This window comes from Halichoerus grypus, chromosome 3 (assembly GCF_964656455.1).
Source record: "Halichoerus grypus chromosome 3, mHalGry1.hap1.1, whole genome shotgun sequence".
NCBI lineage: Eukaryota > Metazoa > Chordata > Mammalia > Carnivora > Phocidae > Halichoerus > Halichoerus grypus.
In genome coordinates this window covers 125428224-125448705 of record NC_135714.1, presented here as the reverse complement: position 1 = coordinate 125448705, position 20482 = coordinate 125428224, and the positions used below count along the sequence as shown (strand labels likewise).

At 40.5% G+C, this 20482-nt stretch overlaps 1 long non-coding RNA gene and 1 pseudogene across 24 annotated transcripts in view; both read left to right on the top strand.

Annotated features, from left to right (window-relative positions):
- LOC144381380 (uncharacterized) overlaps window positions 1-20482 on the top strand; it is a 340649-nt gene that overhangs the window by 186616 nt on the left and 133551 nt on the right. The window lies entirely within an intron of this gene.
- On the top strand, window positions 20042-20213 carry LOC118551387 (U2 spliceosomal RNA; annotated as a pseudogene).

Genomic DNA, 20482 nt, shown 5'->3' with positions numbered 1-20482 from the left:
TTATGTCTGCAGTACCCGATGCAGTGCTTGCACAAGTACTTGTCAAATCAACAAATGAAAGAGAGTAATAGCCTCTTTGATCCAGGCCTGTAATTTTTCTTTTCATGTTATTCTTCATAAGGAATTTCAGTCCTTTTCCTTATCATATACTTCCTCTTGTGAGCTTTTGGAACTATCTAGATGCTTATCATTATTATCACCTTGTATTTTTGTACATTGCTATTGTATGGTCAGCAGTAATAGATCATTTTTATGAGAAACTCTGCTGGATACTAATATTATCAGATTCAGAGTTTTTTTTCTACCTATAGAGAAGCATTAATCTCAGAAAATGGTGCCTCCCGTGAGCTCTATTATCATTTTTAAAGGTTTTTATTGAAATATATTTTACATACAACATTGTGTAAGCTTAAGGTGTACAACATGTTGATTTGATATATTTCTGTATTGTAATATGATTGCCATCATAGCATTCATTAGCACCTCTCTCATATCACATAATTATCATTTCTTTTTTTGTGGTGGAAATAATTAAGATCTCTTAGTAAGTTCAGTGATGATAATACAGTATTGCCATCTGTATCCCCCACGCTCTGCATTAGATCTCCAGGGTTTATTTGTGTACTGGTTGCAAGTTTGTACCCTTAAATAGCATCTCTCCTATTCTTCCAACCCTCCCCCATCCCTGGTAACCACCACTGTACTCTCTGTTTTTATGAGTTTCATTTTTTTTTAGGTTCTGCATATAAGTAACATTATACAGTATTTGCCTCTCTCTGTTTGACTTAACACAGTGTCCTCAGGGTCCATCTATGTTGTCAGAAATGATGGATTTCCTTCTTTCTTATGGCTGAATAATATTCCATCGTGTATCTATACCACATCTTTATCCATTCATCCATTGATGGACAGTTAGGTTGTTTCTATGTTGCGGCCATTGTGAATAACAGTGTAGTAAACAATGGGAGTGCAGATACCTCTTCAGTATCCTGTTTTTATTTCCTTTTGAGTATACACCCAGGAGTGAAATTCTGTAAGCTCAATTATTTATGAAATTGGAGCCAGTCAACTTCCTTGCTTTTTCCTTTATCAATAAATTTGACATTATCTGCATTTTCCCAGAAGTGACCTTACCATGATCTTTCCCTCTTATCTCCACGAAACGTATTTCGGTGTGTTTGCTCACCCAGGCTCCTTTCCCAGTTTTCTTCCTCTCCCATTGACTGATCATGAAAGCAAAATCGCATAAGGCTGAAACAAGCCTAGCTCCCAGAGCTGCTGACCAAAAGCAGCTCACAGCCCCGGAGACATCTTCTCCCCAGTGCTCAAACCTCACATTCCATTCTGGTCATGCTTTCCCTTGTTAATCCTGGCTCCACATGAAACCTGACTTCTAAGCCAAAGATTTGTTAAGCACTTTTCCAGTGACCAACTTTGGCTCTGATCTTTGATTGCAGATATAATTTTCAACCTATGTATATGAGTCATCTAAGTTGGCTGTTTGTCGAAAAGTAAGGACACGATGTTACTTTACTTGACAGTTATTCATGAATTCCTTATAAAGTCATGACTATCTAGCAGGAAGCTCTCAGTCATTTACTTTAATACATTAAGTAAAAATTATTTATTCTCTACTTAAGGAAATTTCTTAAGAGATTGCCTAGAAAAGTAGCTAAAACTATACTGAATATGTCAAAGACACAAACAGCCATTTGGAGAAGTTCATTTCCCTACAAGTAAAGACAAGCATGGTTCTCTCTGTCAGCAACTGTACTTTCCCTGGTGAAGATCATAAAGGCTCATAGCACACCCAGAAACATCTATCAGGATGCCCAACCCCAGATACACCCTTACCTGAAAGTGCCTGCTAGCTAGTCTTGTTATATCTTCCTATGGCTGGGCCACAGGGGCTAAGCTTAGTGCTGTTTTCTGTTCTTGTGCTGTTCATGGATTCATTCAATACCATATTTATTTTTTTCTTGCTAGGTCATAATTACTACTATAGGTTCTGGAGATACAGCGGTAAACTAGTAAATTCCTGCTCATGACAAGTGGAGGGAATTGGAAGAGAGGAAATTAATCAATAGACAGAGAAAATGCCAGATAGGGAAAGTGCCATGCAGCATGTTTTAAAAGGGCATCTGATAGACAATCACTGAAGGTCTGGGGAGGAGGGTTCTTGGGTTGTGCGGTTGGGGAAGGCTGTCCTAAGCAGACACTTTAGCTGAGAGCTAAAGACCAGGAGGAGTCAGCCACCAGGAGATGGGGGAGGGCATGCCCCACCCTGGCCCTGAGGCAGGTGTAAATTTGGTGTGTTTTTTAGGAAAGAAAGAAGGCCCCTGAGTGTCAGGAATGTGCTAGGAAAAGAGGAGGTGGTTTAAGATGAGGAGAGGTTTTAAGAAGGGGCTATCAGGCGGGATAAGAAGATTGTTTTTATTCTAAGGCTCTAGAGACACTATGGCCTGCTGCTGGGGGGAGATTGGAGGCAAAAAGAAGAAGGGAGGCCAGTTAAGAGAGCATTGTGGGGGTCCAGGCGAGAGGGTGGTGGCGGTCAGGATGAAGAGAATAAGCAAACTTGGGGAACATTTTAGCAGAGATGTCAAGAACACTTACTCCACTTACTCTCAGGTAGGGTGTGGGGAGTTGGGAGGGGGGTCAGAGATGATTTCTAGAAATGTACTTCCTTTCCCTTCAGTATCCATATTGACTGTGGGCACGAGAGGCACGAAGCATCCTGTCCAAGAGTCAACAGGCATCCAGTGTTCCAGGAATTAAGTAGAGGGAGGCTTTTTTTTTTTTTTTTTAAAGATTTTATTTATTTATTTGAGAGAGAGAATGAGAGAGAGAGCACATGAGAGGGGGAGGGTCAGAGGGAGAAGCAGACTCCCTGCTGAGCAGGGAGCCCGATGCGGGACTCGATCCCGGGACTCCAGGATCATGACCTGAGCCGAAGGCAGTCGCTTAACCAACTGAGCCATCCAGGCGCCCTAGAGGGAGGCTTTTAAACCTAGAGGCCTAGGAGCTGGTGTTTATCTTTCCCTCCAGACTGGGGAGGTAGCAATTTATTTTTATTCATTGACATTCATTTCAGGAAAGCTTTTTCATTAACATAGAAATTATTACAAGCAATTAATAACATCTTCACTTTTAAAGTTAGGTTTTTATGGAAAGCGTCTAGCATTTTAAAACAGACTAAATCGGTTCTCTGTCCTCAGCTCTTTTTGATTAAGGAGAGGAGTGTGGTTAACATTTGTTTGGTTGGGGGTTTTAGCACTACTATGGTTACAATGTGATGGTTGAAAATGTTCTATCCAGCACATTATTAGTTATTCCATTTCTTGATAAAACAGACATTTAAGAACAAGGCAGAGTCTGGAAGTGCAGTGGGGGTGGGGGAACCCAAACTCTGTGAAATGTTTAACCTTTTAACATAGTTCAACAAAGTTTAGATTTCTGGCAAAACGCCTAGACTTCATAAGGCTGTGCATGGTTGCAAAACCCGACAAGACTTTAGCACTTAAATTATTCTGGCTCAAAGTTGAGACAATGTGAAGAGAGCAAAGGGGAAAAAACCCACACCCTGATAGTTACAGCTGGGCTCATGGCACAGAGTGATTTGGAAAAGGATGCTGGGGGTGGTGATTACAACCTACTGTCCCTTAGTTCCTCGGAGCTATATCAAATGCTTCTGCTGAGAGAACAAACTACCCCAAAGGGAAAGCAAGCTTGGCATTAAAGGTAAAGAAGGATCTTAAGAACACATGACAAACCAAATACGTATAGATTAGCAAGAATTGTCTGTTTCACAGAATCACAGCAATTGCCCTTAGAGAGATCAGTGCAACGACTAATCAAAATACTGTGTCTCAAGCATGGAGTCTGGAACAAGTTTCTCCATCTAGAAATGCACATGCAGGTTACCATTGGTGCCAGTACCCAGGGCCGCATCTTCTAGGCAAAGAAAATGGGGGAATTTGTAACTAGCCAGAAGTAATCGAGAATTTCATTACCACCTGCCTTTGTTTGGTATGTATGGACATAGCTATTGATTTAAATTCCCTGAAGTTTCTCTAAAATTTTTGGGAACATATGGGTTGTTTGCAAATAAGAAAACAAAAAACAATAATTATTAAAATAATTATGGATAAAGGTAGTACAGTGTTTCCTATGTATGGTCCTCAGAACCATAATTCTGAGAGGTGAACAGTAAGTAGGTAAAGGGAGTGCTTGAAAAATCAGTTCAGTGGCCAATAAGATTAGGACGCATCTGAATGATACTTCAATGTCTCTATTATAATTGTTCTTTTTTTCAAAGGCTGCAATAGTTTTGTGTGTATTGCAAAGCTCTAGAAGGGGAATAGAGTATCCAGTTTTCCAATATATTTAATCATAAAATCAGCCTATTCTCTGCCCCGTCCTCTTTTTTTTAATGAAGTATATCATCAAATACATATTCTGATCACATACACTAGTAAACACTGATTATAGAATATATATGTCTGCAAAATGGACCTATTTTCACACATATGGCTAAGAATAGTGGATTGGACAAAGAGAAAAACATCAAAGAGAATCAGACAAAGAGGAAAAGAATCAGAAAAAGAGAATTAGATGGAGAAAAAACCAAATCAGACAAAGAGAAAAACAAATGAAGGAATAGACCAAGGTAACGGAGTTTGGCAATAAGAGATAAGTTTGGTTATAAGAGATAAGGATGCTATAACTTACAGAAAAATTCAACCATATTGACTTAAGTAAGAAAACTGAAGGTAGGTGGTTTCTGGTTTTATTTCAGCTTATATCCGAGATTCCTGCATTTTTCTTGGCTATTCCCTCATACTTGCAGTGTGGCTGCTGTGACTCCAACTCTCATGTTGGCATCCCAGACAGAAAAAGTGGCATTTAATCAAGAAGATAGAGACGTTTTTAGGAATACCACTGCACAGTTGTGAATATGTCTAATTGCATGGGACGGTGTCGCATAGCAAAGAGCTGTGAGAGAGATAATTAGAATTTTATATTGATCAATTAGGAATTTTTTGGTGACTTAGGCAGTTACAGAATGGAAGTAAGAAAGGGAGTTTGGAATGATTTGTGTATTTTGAGCTGTAGAAATCTAGAGGTAAAATGTGTTATTTTAGACACATTCCTTTAGGCAAGTCTTTTGAATTACCCAGATCCTTCTGGAAAAAAAAAAAAAAAAGGCAAAATATCCCACCTTCTTTTGCCTTTTTGGGAATAGTTTACTCTCTTAAATGCACACACACACACACACACACACACACACAGAGCTTTAAAGTTCGGTTGAGAGCAGACATGCCCCCCGTCCCTGGGGACACCATGGGAACAAGACCGGAATACTGTCTTGCCATCCTGGTCTAAGACAGTCATTAGCCAGAGGACAAAATGTTCTGAGGCTTTTTCTCAGGTAATAGCAGGCTTTGTTTCTTTTACTCCATGGGATCTTTCAGGACCTAATCCAGCCAATGGCTTAAAGCATGAAAGCATTTAGAGAGCTCTAAAATAATTACCATGTTTTTTCACTCTCTGGGCTCTTAATGGGGATAAATATACACCAGGAAACAAATTAGTTCAGTTTGCTTTTGAAATTTTCTTTGGTAGCAAGACACAGGCATGTTGGTACAACACGTTCTCCGTGGAATGGAATTTATTAAAAGAAAAGCCCATGATGAAACCCATAGGAGGGGCTATCAATTTTTATTCTGTGAACTACCACAAAGAAACATTTGCTATAAAATGGTTTCTTTTAAAAAATGGAAATTATGTGGACCTCAAATTCATGTAATAACAAAGTCCTTCTGATATTCCTTTGGCATAGAAACTCAAAGCGTGTTTCTTATTATGTTTTATTATTATTTTTTTCATTAGAAAAGTAATATAAACCTCAATATTGTTTTGAAAAAAATGGAAAAAATACTACTATAAATCCAATAGTCTTAAACATTATTGTGAAATCTTCTCTTTTTAATATTTTTCATTAAATATATCATTGAACTTGTAGCATTATACAGCATCTCCCTTCTTTACTCATTGCTTTATTCTAAGCATTGTTTTAATGGTACAACATACTTTCACACCACTATATGAACAATTAGGCTGTTTCTGCCTTTTTCTCAAAGTGATTTTTTTAAAAAAGATTTTATTTATTTATTTATTTATTTATTTATTTATGAGAGAGAGAGTGCATGTGCACACGTGTGCAAATTGGGGGAGGGACAGAGGGAAAGGGAGAAAGAGAATCTCAAGCAGGCTCCATGCCCAACGCAGCGCTCGATCTCACGACCTGAGATCATAACCTGAGCTGAAATCAAGAGTCAGATGCTTAACTGACTGAGCCACCCAGGCACCCCTTTCAAAGTGCTTTTGAACTCATATTATCATTTCTCATATAGTAGTAGTGTTCTTGCCCACAGACACAAAAATTTTCAGTTGATATATCTAATCCTTCAACTAGAGGATTGATAACTCATGTATGTTCAAGAAACCATGGGGGATATAAAAGAACAATAGTGGTTTTAACTTCAGGAATATATGGGTAAAAGTTATACGTAGGTATGTCCAAATGGATTTCACAAAACCAGCCATTTGTAGGAGGCACTTATAAGTGATAATAGGTGCTTCGGTGCTCGGGAGGAGTTGGGGGGATACAGAGACTGGAAATGGGATTGCCATGCAGCCTGTGTATGTTGTGGGTTTAGAAAGGTGTGGATGAATGGGCTGGAGTGTGTTCCATGTACAGGTAGATAAAGGTGGGAAATCATCAAATGTGTGTGAGAAGTGGTTACATTTATCCCTGGACTATGTAGGGCAGTTTATTTTCATTTCAATTTCTTGTATTTCCAGAGGAAAATGGTCTGGAGACTTTATATACTGAAAATGTCCTCAGTTCCCTTCACTTATATATACAAAGTAGATCAGGGAGTGTGTGTGTTCGACAGCATGTAGACACAAGTTGTCCTTTTTCTTAGTGGGAGCTGCTTTTCCCAGACTCACACTCTTTGCTGTCATGTCTTGCAAAATCTGAGAAAAAAAGAAGCTTCATTTTGAAGAGAAAAATCAAAGTTGTTTGTACCTTTGCATACTGAGCCTTACTGGAATTTTCATAGCAAGTCATATTTTGGGTAAAAGCTAGAGTTATTATTTAATCTGAAAATATCTGTATTTTACTTTGTGAGAACATATTAAAATGTAAATACATGTTGGGGAAGTTTTAGAATCAAAGCGTTAAATCTGGAGAGGCCTCATCACAGATCACTTAGATCACCTAGCCGGTGTTTTTCAACACTACATTTTTTGTTTTTGTTTTTTAGGTGTTATATTTTCCTATCAAATGGAAGCCTTACTTTAAAGGCCAAATGCAAATTGTATAAAACCAGATCCTCTTCTTTAAGCACAATATCTGAGTCCCTAAATTTTCTTAGAAACCAGATTGAAAAACATTTGTTTTATCTGTCTGCTCAGTCATTTTACAGATGAGAAAATTGAGTCCTAGAAAACCAAGTTCCCTGAAGAATCTCATGCCTTGAGAGCAGGTTTATTTGGGATTCAGGGTCTTGGTGGGCTCTTATCCTTTAAGCCAGAGGTGAGTGCATTGGGCTGAGCCATAGTTAGAGTCTCTGCTCTTATTCTCCCCCTCTCCCTACTCCAAGGGGGGGAGAAATGATCTTTTCTAGGTCTAGGAAGCAGGGACAGCATGAAAGTCACTCCCAAGTCATCAGCCCTGTCCTCTACTTTAGTTCCTCCCCAAACAGCCTCAAGAGAGCAAGGATCCTGGGGGACAGCAAGGCCCCTGTTTCAGGGAGGCGTTGTGGTTCAAAGAGCACCAACCAAGCCTGGGATCCAGGGCACTAATTCTCATTCTTAAAGAAATATTGGCATTGGAAAAAAGAATCAATTTTTATTTTCTGAAAAGCTACTTGTTCCCAGTGCTCAGCCTTGAAGTCCTTCTAGTGACTTGGTTCTATTACACATAGACAATTATAAAAACAATATTCAAAATGAACTGGCTAAAAAAGACTTTCCCCTTTGGTATTTGTACTGCTACCTAATGTGCCCTGATACTTCGCGGGCAAGGACTTTACAGGATAGGATCACCTTTCCGGTCGTGCTGATGGTTTTTTTATTAATACCCACACGACAAATGGCCACGTTTATTACACGACTGACCTATGTTAGGTGTGTCTTGCCTGGACCACACATTGGTGAGCTGTGAGCCCAGTGTGGCCCACAGATTTGCCTGGTGTGGCCTATGTGGTGTTATGAAATTTTTGAATAAGTTGCCAAAACTGAAAAATTAAGAGACTTCATATAAAAACTCAGATGCCCAGCTTCCTTCGAAGAATCCGAGGATTGAACGATACTGTGTTCACAGTGTCCTTGCAGGAGGATAGACACATTAACATTGGCCTGAGCCCCTTGGCGTCTGCCCCCTTTAGATGGGACACGCGTTCTGTAGTTTGCGACTGTTCCTGATTGTGGAACTGGGTGTTTTTCTCATGGTGGACACTATTCCTTTGTATCCACGTCTCTATTAAAAGTGAGGCAGGAAACATTTGACAGAGGGCATATGCTTTTTATATAAAACTGGACCCATGTACAGGGTTTAATTGGCTCTGTGGGCCTTTGGGTTTGCTACCCCTAGAGTGTGTGAACACATTATACAGGGCTCTGCTAATTCTAAGAAGCACATTTTCCCGCGTTATCTTCCCATCCCTGAAATCTAGAGACATCACAGAATTGCTGTCAGCCAGGCAGCAGTCACAGGGAATGGGACGCTGCTGGCCAGCTTGGTCATAATTGTTCATGTTAGTGCTGTGCCACTCGGGTTTGTGTGTGTTGGGGGAAGATGCGTGTCGAGTGTGATTGCCACTTCAGAAGTTTCCAGCAAGAAGCCCGTGAATTCAGCCCTGGACCTGAGAAGAGGCTGTGTACGCACAAAGACAGCGGCTGGCCATGAACGGGAAGCTAGCGAAGCCAATGTTCTCTGTCAGAGAGGTGACTGCAATGCCTTCTTTCCCTGAAGGAGCAGCCAAGTGCTTGAAGAGACCTGGAAGGGAAAAGCCTACAGGTCCGTGAGGCTTTGTTACATTTTGTTACTGAGATAAGTGCAAAAGAATTCTTATTCCAGGCCAAGCAGTGCAAGAGAAGGCAAGAGAAAATGCCAAATAATCTGGAATAGATAAGGGAAGTTTGCGGGCAAAGAAGGCTGTGTGGCCCACCCAGACTTCAGGCAGAACTATCATTAAGGTGTATCACAGATCGGCTGAAAGTGTATATTCCTTTTTGTATTGGTACATAAAATGGTGACTCGTACAATCAGCGCTGTCTTAAATGAACTAAAATACGGTAAAGCAAAGCCAGATGAGAGGGAGGACTTAGTGTCTGTGCTAGCCGTCAGCACGGTCCCTTCATCTACAAACTCCGCCTCTTTCGGGATTCCTTCTTCTCTCTTTCTGACTACCGTGTGAGAGAGAAATGTTGGCAAGTGAATAAATGGCATAGCTCTTACGAAATAGGAAATGCTGGGGCGCCTGGGTGGCTCAGTCGGTAAGCGTCTGCCTTTGGCTCAGGTCATGTTCCCGGAGTCCCAGGATCAAGCTCCCCATCAGGCTCCCTGCTCAGTGGGGAGTCTGCTTCTCCTTCTGCCCCCCCCCCACGCATGCTTTCTCTTTCTCTCTCTCTCAAATGAATAAACCTCTTTTAAAAAAAAGAAAGAAAGAAATAGGAAATGCTGATGAAGCATTACATAGAACCTGAAATTTGTGCTTGCTTGTGTTAAGTAACAACAGCCCAAGCTGCCTCGGAAACTTTAAAGGAAGACCAACTGAGACCAAAACATCAGAGAATTGTCTTCCAAAGTCTTTCCTAGTTTAAAAAGGGCATTTTTAACCTTAACAGTTTCATAGGAAGCCACAACTGAAGGGCTAGGTGAACTTGGCCTCCTGCCTTGAAAGGCACCAAAAGCTGCCATTCGGGACAATGACACATCCATCCCCTGTCATGTGTTATTACTTATAGTACATGTCACGGGACAAATGTTTGTTATTAGCAGAAGTTTTGTGGACAAGTTTTATCATCCGTTTTCTAGTCCACTCCGATTTAACAACAATTTTATATTTTGCCTGAGGGCTAGAAAGCTGAGTTTATGCCAAAGACATTTCTATTTTAGCTGTCATGGCCCCAAATGAACATTTTGTTTTTAAAAGGATCTGGAAAAATACATTCAAGAAGGAAAATCTAATTTATTTTTTGACGTTTTCTAAAATAATTTAAAGTAATTGCAATCAACAAATAGCCGTTTGGTTCAGTTGTCTTTCCAGACAGTGAGTTACTGACTTTGGTTTGATTAGAAATAACAGGAAGGGAAAAATGAAGGGGGGGAAATCGGAGGGGGAGACAAACCATGAGAGACTATGGGAAACAAACTGAGGGTTCTAGAGGGGACGGGGGTGGGAGGATGGGTTAGCCTGGTGATGGGTATTAAAGAGAGCACATACTGCATGGAGCACTGGGTGTTATACGCAAACAATGAATCATGGAACACTACATCAAAAACTAATGATGTAAGGTATGGTGATTAACATAACATTAAAAAAAAAAAAAGAAATGACTCTAGTTCACTCTGCAAAGATCCGTCTTGTTAATGTACATATTTGAGGGGGAAGAGCGGTTGTTCAGTTTTATCTCTGTTCTCAAAGATACCATGAAACAGCCATGGAAGGTATGCATTTACTTGATATTTTCTGTTTCTCGCATTTTTAAGCCGTGGTATCCATCAAGTAAATTGCTAATTGGGAATGAGCTCATCATTTTTCTTTTAGTAAAATCCTTGACTTCTAGGCTTAATTAGCACATCTTTTATTTGTAAAATGAAATGGAAATGGCTGTTCACAAAAATTAACTACACATTTCAGAAGTTAAACAAGATTCCAAGGTAAAGATTACTTTTTCTAGCGAAATTCTACTTTCACTTTTAAATTGCTAAATAATTTTGCCTTTGGGCTGATATTTTTCATACCTTTTACAATTTTCTAATGGTGAAGTTTTGGTGATTGAGTTGTGAAAATGTCATTGCAACTTATTGAAAGCCAATTGAAATCAGCTACTGTTCATTGCTAAAAATTTTGCATTTGAATAGAATTAGAGCCAGAAGGTGTCAGAAGCTTAGTTGGGTTGGAACACATCAACATAATTTTAATGTTTTAAATTCAGGGGTTTCCAGCATTCCCAGATCAATAAGACACACTTACCAGATCAGGAATAGTTGGTGTTTGATACAGAGTAAGCACTTAGTATTTGTTGAATGAACCCTATAGCATATATGTGCACAAATGCTGGTATGTAAGCTCTACCTAGTATCTTTCAATAAAATTCAAAATTAGGACATGTCCTACAAGTGAAATATTTATGATTACTCAACAGATGAACTCAATAATGATAGCCATGATAATAATGACAATTTTTATTATAAGTGAGTTATTATTAATAATAATTATTATTATTACTAGCTATCAAGTTCATTTTCCTTTTCAGCTGTCATCTCCAGCTCAAATACTCGCTTCCAGACCTCAGTAAATTGTAGGGAGATGAGAAGTCTCTAAAGCAGGGCGCCTGCATGGCTCAGTCGGTTAAGTGTCAGCCTTCGGCTCAGATCATGATCTCAGGATCTTGGGATCAAGACCCTCTTCGGGCTCCCTTCTCAGCGGGGAGTCTGCTTCTCCCTCTCCCTCACCCCGTTTCCCCCCCTCCCCCCCGGCTCGTTTTCTCTCTCCCTCTTAAATAAATAAATAAATCTTTAAAAAAAAAATAAAAAAAAGAAGTCTCTAGAGAAATCCTCAGGCCCAAACAAACCATGTCAGGTCACAGAGAGCTGCGTCTTCATCCTCTGAGAGAACGAGGACCAAGAAGGATCTTTTCACCGTTATACCTGGTCAGGAGGAGAAGAACAAGAAGACAGACTGCTCATTATTCATTGATATATTCCAGATACTTATGCAGAAAGGGAATATTATATAAAATTGCAGGTGATGGAAGAAAGCCATTGATATAGGTGATGGAAGAAAGCCATTGATATAGGTGATGGAAGAAAGCCATTGAATAGCATCCTATTTCAGTTATACTTAGAAATCCTCAAGAAATTCTCAGTGAATTAAATTTATTTCGATTTGGGAGGAATTGGAAAAGTCTAAGGGTCTAAATCATATTGATAGGAGGAGTCAATATGTGGCAAGCCAGCTACAGGACAAGTGTAGTTAGCCAGGAGAGGCTAACAATGAGGTGGCTAAGCTGAGTTAGTTAGATGTAAATATTATCAGAGCTTTCTTACAGACTGTAATCTAAATTGCTCAGTTATTAACTCTATATTAAATTCCAAGTCAATCTAGAGTATATAGAGATGGTAGCCTATGATAGTTAATAATGGGTAGTTAAGACTCTATTCACAGATTTAAATTTCAGGGAATGGAAAATTCTCTATTGGCCCACGGAATGTCAATAATAATAATAATAACTGATATCCTTTGTAGTTCTGTGTATTTTATTTTATGCATTTATCTGTTGGTTTCAACAAACTGTTGAAGAAGTCCCTGACACAAAAATGTTTTTAAAAAACTGAAACCCTGGATTCAGTCTATTAAAATAACTTTTAAAAATAAAGTAAATCAGGAAGCCAGCATTCTACATGCCTTAGTTTGGTAGAACTTTAAACTGATGGTCAGATCAGCGACTTCCTTTCAAAACCACATTGGATGAGATAAGTTGAAGATCTGAGAGAAGCATGAAACGAGTTAATGTGATATAAATCTGGATGGGGAATTACGGGGCTTGCTGTCCAGGACTCCACCTAGAGCAGTTTTACAATAAACCATAACCTCATTGATTTTCAAGAAAGCTTAAATTTGGACATGAAAGGGAAATTGCCAAAGCTATTAAATTTGGCTCCTGGAGAATAAATGTCTCAATCATGCCTTGTAGTACAATGCCATGGGCCCTGTTAATTAATTGGGGGAAAATGGTTTGCTTGTTTGGGGACCAAGGATCTAACTGTTACACATATTCACAATTGGATGCATGAGAAGAGAAAGGAGATAATGTGAGCTCTTCATTTTTTGTTGTTGTTGTTGGCTGACTGAATATTGGATTGTTCACATTTATTGAGCAACTATTTGGCCAGGCACTGTGCTAGCTTCTGGCGAGGCTATAAAGATAAAGGAGACAATTTCTTTGAATGAGTACATCACTTGGACACAGACACGGGTCATTATTTCTTTAGAACATGAATATTTTGCTAAATGGCATTGTTATGACTTTAAACAGTTAATTCTACTTCTATTAAAATTTCTTACCATCAGGAAACAATTGGATTAACTAGCTTTCCTTTCTCCTAGAATTTCCCAAACTGTTAATATTTCCTGTCATACCAAGCACCAAATGTGAACTCCCTGAGGAGGACAACACATAGAGAAAGGGCTTGATGAGTGGATGAAGTCATTAGCCATCTATGATGCCTGGCCTAGGGGACCTGGAGGACTCTCTTGACCCAAAAGATCTCTCCTAGGTTGCCTACGATAGTTTGCATCATGTTGCTGTGTAGCTCTGTGTCAGGGAACCATTGGATTAATAAACACTGATTATACTTCCTGATGGTTCATTGAAACCACCTTCCCTGGGACAGCAGAAGTTTTGACAAGGTTAAGGATGGATAAATAAGACACTAGAGGAGGTGCAGTTAAAGCAGATGGAGATGGGTGTCACTGCTGGTGGCATGCATCGTGGAGGCTGGAGGGAAACCTACCACCTACCTGAGGAAAAATCTGACCCATTCCCAAGAGTGACCTCAGAGAGAGACTGCCACGGGAGTGACAATGAGGCAGCTGCCCTCTGACCCCACCCTGTCCCCCGGAAAGTCTTCTTATATGTGTAATTGGGTGCAGGGGGGAGGGGGGAGTCAAACTCATAGAAACAGAGAGTAGAATGGTGATTGCCAGGAGCTGATGGGGGCGAGACATAAGGAGAGATTGTTAAAAGGATACACATTTTCAGTTATAAGTCAAATAATATCTGAGGGTATAATGTGTAACATAGTGACTAGGGTTGATAATACTGTATTGTACAATTAAAATTTTCCAAGAGAATAGAACTTAAGTGTTCTCACACACACAAAGGTAAATTTGTGAGGTGATGGATGTGGTAATAACTCACTGGAGGGACCCTTTCCAAGGTATATGTGTATCAGATTATTACGTTGTATACTTTAAATATATTATAGTTTTGTCAGATATGCTTCACTAAAGTTAAGGAGAAAAGGGGAATAACAACTTTCTCTTCAAGTTATGGTCTAGCAGCTCCAGTCTAGCTGCTCATGGAGGGAAGAGGCCATCCTTCCTCCTTCACCTGAAAGCATCCTCTGGCACCTCCAGTCCCATCTAGGTTCATCGAGGTCTTGAGCACAAAAGGAATCCTGGAGAGAAAAGAGTAATCACTCTTGTAGACTGTAACCTTCTTGATGGCAGAGAACACATCTGTGCTGCTTAGATTCCTTCATTGAACAGTCGTTCATTGAGCTCCTACCCTATGGCAGATGCTTGGGATACATGAAGAAACCTAAGAACCATCAAAACAAAACAAAACCAAAAACCCCCAGTGTCATGAAGCAGCAAACAGCCAATAACAAAACCTAGTAAGTAAGTTTTGGTAGATTGAAGGAAGTGCCATGGAGAAAAATAATCAGGTTAAGAGAGGTTGGAAATGCCAGCAGGGAGTTTGTGTGTTTGGGCTGTCTCTGCAATTCAAAATGGAGTAGTTTGAGGAGGCCTCACGGAGAAGGTGGTCTGGGAATTGACCATGTGAACATATGGGGGCAGTTTTCCAGGCAGAGGAATGAGCCAGTGCCCAGAGGTGATAGCATGCCCAGTTCATCAGAGAAAGAGTGCAGAGGCCAGGGTGGCTGGAGGAGCATGGGCTAGGAGGGGAGGATGTGGGATGAGGTCAGGTAACCTGGGGCACGTGGTCATGGGCGCCTTGCGGCCACAGGAAGAACTTCAGCTTTTCTAGAGTGAAATGCAGAATCACCGGAGGGTTTTGTGCCGAGGTGTGGCATTGATTTGGACTTAATTTTTATCAGAATGGTTTGGGTTGTTGTACTGGGAATAGACTACAGGGAAGCAAGGTAAAAGCTGAAGAACTGGTGTGGAAGGAGTCACGATATTCCAGTCGCGACAACAGGATCCTCCCAGGGTGAGCTTGGAGGAGGTAGAAGGGCCCAGACTCTGGATGTACTTTGAAGGTAGAGCCAATGGAATTTCCACTGAATATGGAGTGAGTAAAAAAGGGAGGAATCAGGTCTTCAGGTTGAAGCCACTGGAAACAGAGTTGCCATCAGCTGAGTGAGGGAAGGAGCGTATTTAGCTGTGGACACATGGAACTGAAGATGCTGTTTAGATATCCAGATGGAAACTCTGAGTAGGTGTGGATTATGGTCTTTTTTTTTTTTAAGAAGAGAGTTTTTGTGTTTTTTTTTAAAGATTTTATTTATTTGAGAGAGAGAGAGGGTAAGTGAGAGAGAGAACACAAGCCAGGCTGGGGGCGGGGGGAGAGGCAGAGGGAGAAGCAGACTCCCCGCTGAACAAGGAGCCCGATGTGGGACTCGATCCCAGGACCCTGGGAACATGACCTGAGCCGAAGGCAGATGCTTAACCCACTGAGCCACCCAGGCGCCCTGTGGATTATGGTCTTGAAGGAGTTCAGAACCTGCAACTCCAAAATATGCCACAGTGGCATATTGGTTATTTTGGGTTAAGGGCACTTGAATGACAGCAAAAAGAAAACACTTTGTCCTTCCTTATTATTCTTAAAAACAGGACATAAAATTCCTATATGAAAGATGCCCTCCCTATACCAGAAGGAAAGTCACATTCTTATCAACGATGAGAAGTTAAGACAGAGAATTCTACACAAACGGGCCTTGTGAAAATATATATATATTTTAATTCAGGACCCTTCCCATAGTACAGACACTTTTCCAGAATTGTTTCTCTGTTCAACCTAATATAAAAAAGCAAAAAGGTTTTGCCATTTCTTTGTATCTTCATTCCTTATGAAGGCTTCCACATCCTGTAAAACCTGTATCATTTAATGAATTTGTATGTCTTTCTCTTACTGATTTGTCAGTTTGAGTCTCAGGTCCAGCCGAAAATAACCCTACGACGGTGAGGTAAAATTGTGCCTCCCCTGTCAGTCTCTAGTTTAGGCAATGGTTCAGCTGCAGAAGGCCGCTAGGTGTGCAGCATGCAGTCAGTGAATATTCATCGGCTGAGAGAATGAATACATTTAGGGCCTGTCTTCCAAGGTCCAGGTTTCTGTCGAAGGACTTTTCTCTCCTCCAGGTAATTATCACAGAAACATTCTTTCTTTTCAGTAGAGACATTAATCTTTATGACATCACAAGACAATACTGTCAAAATAGAGCAGAGTAAGCCTACCATGTACAAAAATACAAATTTATATTTATATATAAATTGGTTGGGTGTGGATGATTGTGTTGATTGGATGGGTGCCTGTTCTAATTTTTACAAGGCCATTGCACAAGAGGTTAGGGTAGAGCCAAGGAAAATGACATGGGTATTCTCACACATACAGGGAATACTTCAAAATTTTGCTCAGAATTGCCTTGGAGCAGATTGAGAGACTTACAAGCCAGTATCATGAAACCAAAGACCTCTGGGAGGGCCCATAAATTACTGTTTGACCTGAAAATGTTCTCAGTAATTCAGAGAAGGCAGAGGTGAACCTTCAGGTTTTAGATACTAAAATCTAAACTTTCTTCTTTTCTAGTTTGCTTCATCTACTTTTCTAGAAAATTTGTCCCTGTACGAGATTAGCTATTGGAAGAACTCGCTTCAATAAACTGTAGTAATACTGTAACACATTTTTACTTTTTAAAAATGAAAATTCTCTATCCAGTTAAAAATCATGTAGGGTCTTCCCTACACAATACATTTCTACAAAAGTAATTAAAAAACATGAAAGAATCACCAATTTGGTGGAGGGTCTTTTTAAACAGCCCCACTAGTTTGTTTATAAATGTGGTTTTCTAGAGTTATGCTTAGAATTCTTTGCAAATAAATATTTGCATGATATTTTTGTAGAAAGAGTAATTTCTCCTGGGATAAAATGAATTTTTAGAAATGTTTTTGTGCTTTGCTTCATACTGCCTTTCAGTCGTATTAGGAATTTACAGAAATATTTCTGTTAAACGGAAATTAGTACATTGAGGGTTGTTATTTTGGTGAACTTGATTTAACATGTGGGCCACATGCAAACTGTGGAGTGTGCTGCTTTAATAATTCACAGCAGAGATAGAGGAAGACAAAAATACATCTAGACTGCAGTCTGTAGCTTAGCTGGCCATTTTAAGAAATCAGTCTCACTAGTAGCTAAACCACCTGCTTTATGAGATGATAATTTCTGAAGCACAAATCCCGAGTTCTAGTGCATGCATCTGGGAGCGGCTGTCCATCTGGGACATTTGTTTTTCTTTTCCTTTGGAACAATTTTAAAAAGATAATTCATCTTTTTCAAAAGAAACACAAAAGTAGTTGTTGGACAAGGCTATTTGTACACAAAATACTGTTTTCTCATCTCACCAGGAAAGGAGATTTTAAAATTTTGCATTGGAATCTTTCTGACCTGACCTATCCTTTTGTTTTCATCATAGCTATCATCGATAAGTATTTTTTTTACTTGGCCTGATGCTTTATATTATTTTAAATACTTTATATTTATTTCCAGACATCCTTATTTATTGTTACATCAGGGTTTTTTGTTGTTGTTGTTGCTTTTTGTTTGTTTGTTTGTTTTTACTTATGTTGAATTGAATGTTGTCATGAGGGAAATAAAACGAACACTGAGTAAGTCTCAGGATGATAATTATCAAGTACAGCAATCAGAACAACGAATTCAGGTAGTAGGGGATGAGATTTGAACTTTAACATCATTTTAAATGTTTATGATTGTGGCTTTAACCTGCAGAAGTTTTAATTTCCTAAAATATAGGACTTTGTAAATATGACCTGGCATCCTGAATAGAAAGGCCGTATTACTACATACATACACACACAAAGATGCTAAGGTAAGGTCCAAACTCTGGCAGAGTTTAGTGGAACCTGAACAGCATTAAAATTACAAAGTTCATCCTAGCTTAAAAACGAGTTCAAGAGAGTATGTTTTTAAAAGAAAACCAGGGGGGCGCCTGGGTGGCTCAGTAGGTTAAGCATCTGCCTTCGGCTCAGGTCATGATCCCAAGGTCCTGGGATTGAGCCCCTCATCGGGCTCCCTGCTCCATGGGAAGCCTGCTTCTCCCTCTCCCCCTGCTTGTGTTCATGCTCTCGCTTTCTCTCTCTCAAATAAATAAATAAAATCTTAAAAAAAAAAAAAAAGAAAAGAAAACCAGGTCTAAGGAATGGTTTCTCACCATGGATTAAGCTTAATTAAGCTTGGCTTTCTTCCTAGAACTTGAGGAGAGTGCTCCTTAACAACATATTGACTGCTTTTGGGGGTCAGACCCCTCCAGGCTTCTCCTTTAGGCCAATTGGCATCATGCACCCTCGCCGGCTCCCATAGTTCTGGGTTCATGGTCACTGAGGGGGAGTTCTCTGATGACTCAGATTGCTCAGTTAGCAATTCCGCGATCATAATGTACCTTTCCAGATTGTTCTTTTCTCAACTAGAATAAAGAAAAACTGCCACGAGGACCAGAAACTTGAACCACTTCCCCTTCCCCCAACTCTTCTCCTTTCCTTTTCTGTTTTACTTCAGGTAAGGCACAACAAGTACCTATGGGGAGGGGAGAATAAAAACCTAAAGCAAAATCCGGACATACTCCCTGTCCCTTAAACACCATGCTACCTGCAAGCTCCATCTCCTTGAGGGGTGTTACTCCAGATGGCGGGGCTCAGATCCTGCTCCCTGTTTCGATCTTATATCCCCGCACATAATATTTTGAGCAATGTGTTTAAAAAACAGAAAATCGAATGTTCGAGGACTTCAAACAAAGGCATTTTTGCTTGTTTGTTTGAGGGCAGTTGAAAGAAATAATTTATTTTACACATTTCTTTAGTGTTCTGGGCATATTTACCCAAGTATGTGCTAGCAGCCCATTGAACTGGCAACATAAAGTAGTCTCACTGTGTCCTAGGGCGTGAGTGATTTACTAGTTGACAATACTTCTATGTCATTCCTTTGGTTAGGGAAGTTGCAACTAATTTCTTTAAGCTCCATGCTTTATGGGGACAAAAAGACCTGTTCAGTCAGCAGGCTTTGAGGGTTTTCTGGCTAGCAAGTCAAGCTCAAGTCCGAAGAACGGGGAGGCAGCCTAGTTGGAGATGTTATGCATGGCTCGGTTCTTACCAGTGACCATATTCCTTATTTTAAGGATCAGCAAGGACCAACAACCTCTGCAGTTTCCCTGCTCTCTGAGTGGAAGTGATGCTGGAAAGGGAGGGGAGGATGCTGAGTGGGGATGAATTAGCTGAATGGTAAAACTCTTCAGCCATGGTAAGGCTGCAAGGAGAGGAGACCCGGGTAGTGGGAATTCCCTGGTGGTGGGCTTCACCTCCTGGCTTGTTCTGGCCTCATGCCCAACACCTGGATGAGACAGCGAGGAGTCTGTGCTGAGATGGCTGTGTTCCGCTACGAACCTCCCACGGACCGGACCGAACATATTGACCCTACTCTAGCGTTTACAGCATCATGAGAACACAGTTACTCTCAGAGAGCAGAGTGTACTTGTCAGTGGGAAGTGTTCCCTTTATCAGAAAGTGACACAATGGCCGTATCATTGTAATAAGGGGATAGAGGAAACTGTTTACTTCTGCCAAGTTTCCTAATTTATTACTTAATGTACCTACTCTGATTTTCATTCATTCTCTTTATGTAGGCAGAGTTTAGAGTTTTTTCTCTGCAGATAATGCCTTATTGTGCCCACGGCTTTGGAAAACTTTCACCTTTTCAGTTGTTCATGTGGATTGCTTACCGGCCTTTTGGCTGAGATTAAGTGTAGTATCTGTTCGGATCAATTTAATACCTGAAGACAATATATTAAATGCATTTTTGGAGCAGGGAGATGGAATAGGAGCTTCCTCCATCCACTGCACGCATTGACCTGGTATTGCAGTAGCAGGAATGGTGCACCCTCTCGGGGGCATTACCCGGGTGTCTAAAGTCAGCTTGAGCTGAGGTGGGGGTGGTGGGTGTTCAGCCGAGACTGCTGGATGCTTCTGCCTTCGAGTGTCTGGGTGGGCGGCATGTGCCTGGCCTCCTGGAGGTGAGGCTTGTCCCCATCAGTGACAGGGAGCTCGGGGTGTGCTGAGGTGGTTGCCGGGGGCCCTCAGAGTATCTGCGGGCTGTGGGCCCTTGCTACGCACATGCAACTAGAGTCAGCAGAACTAGGGTCCAGACGGCAACG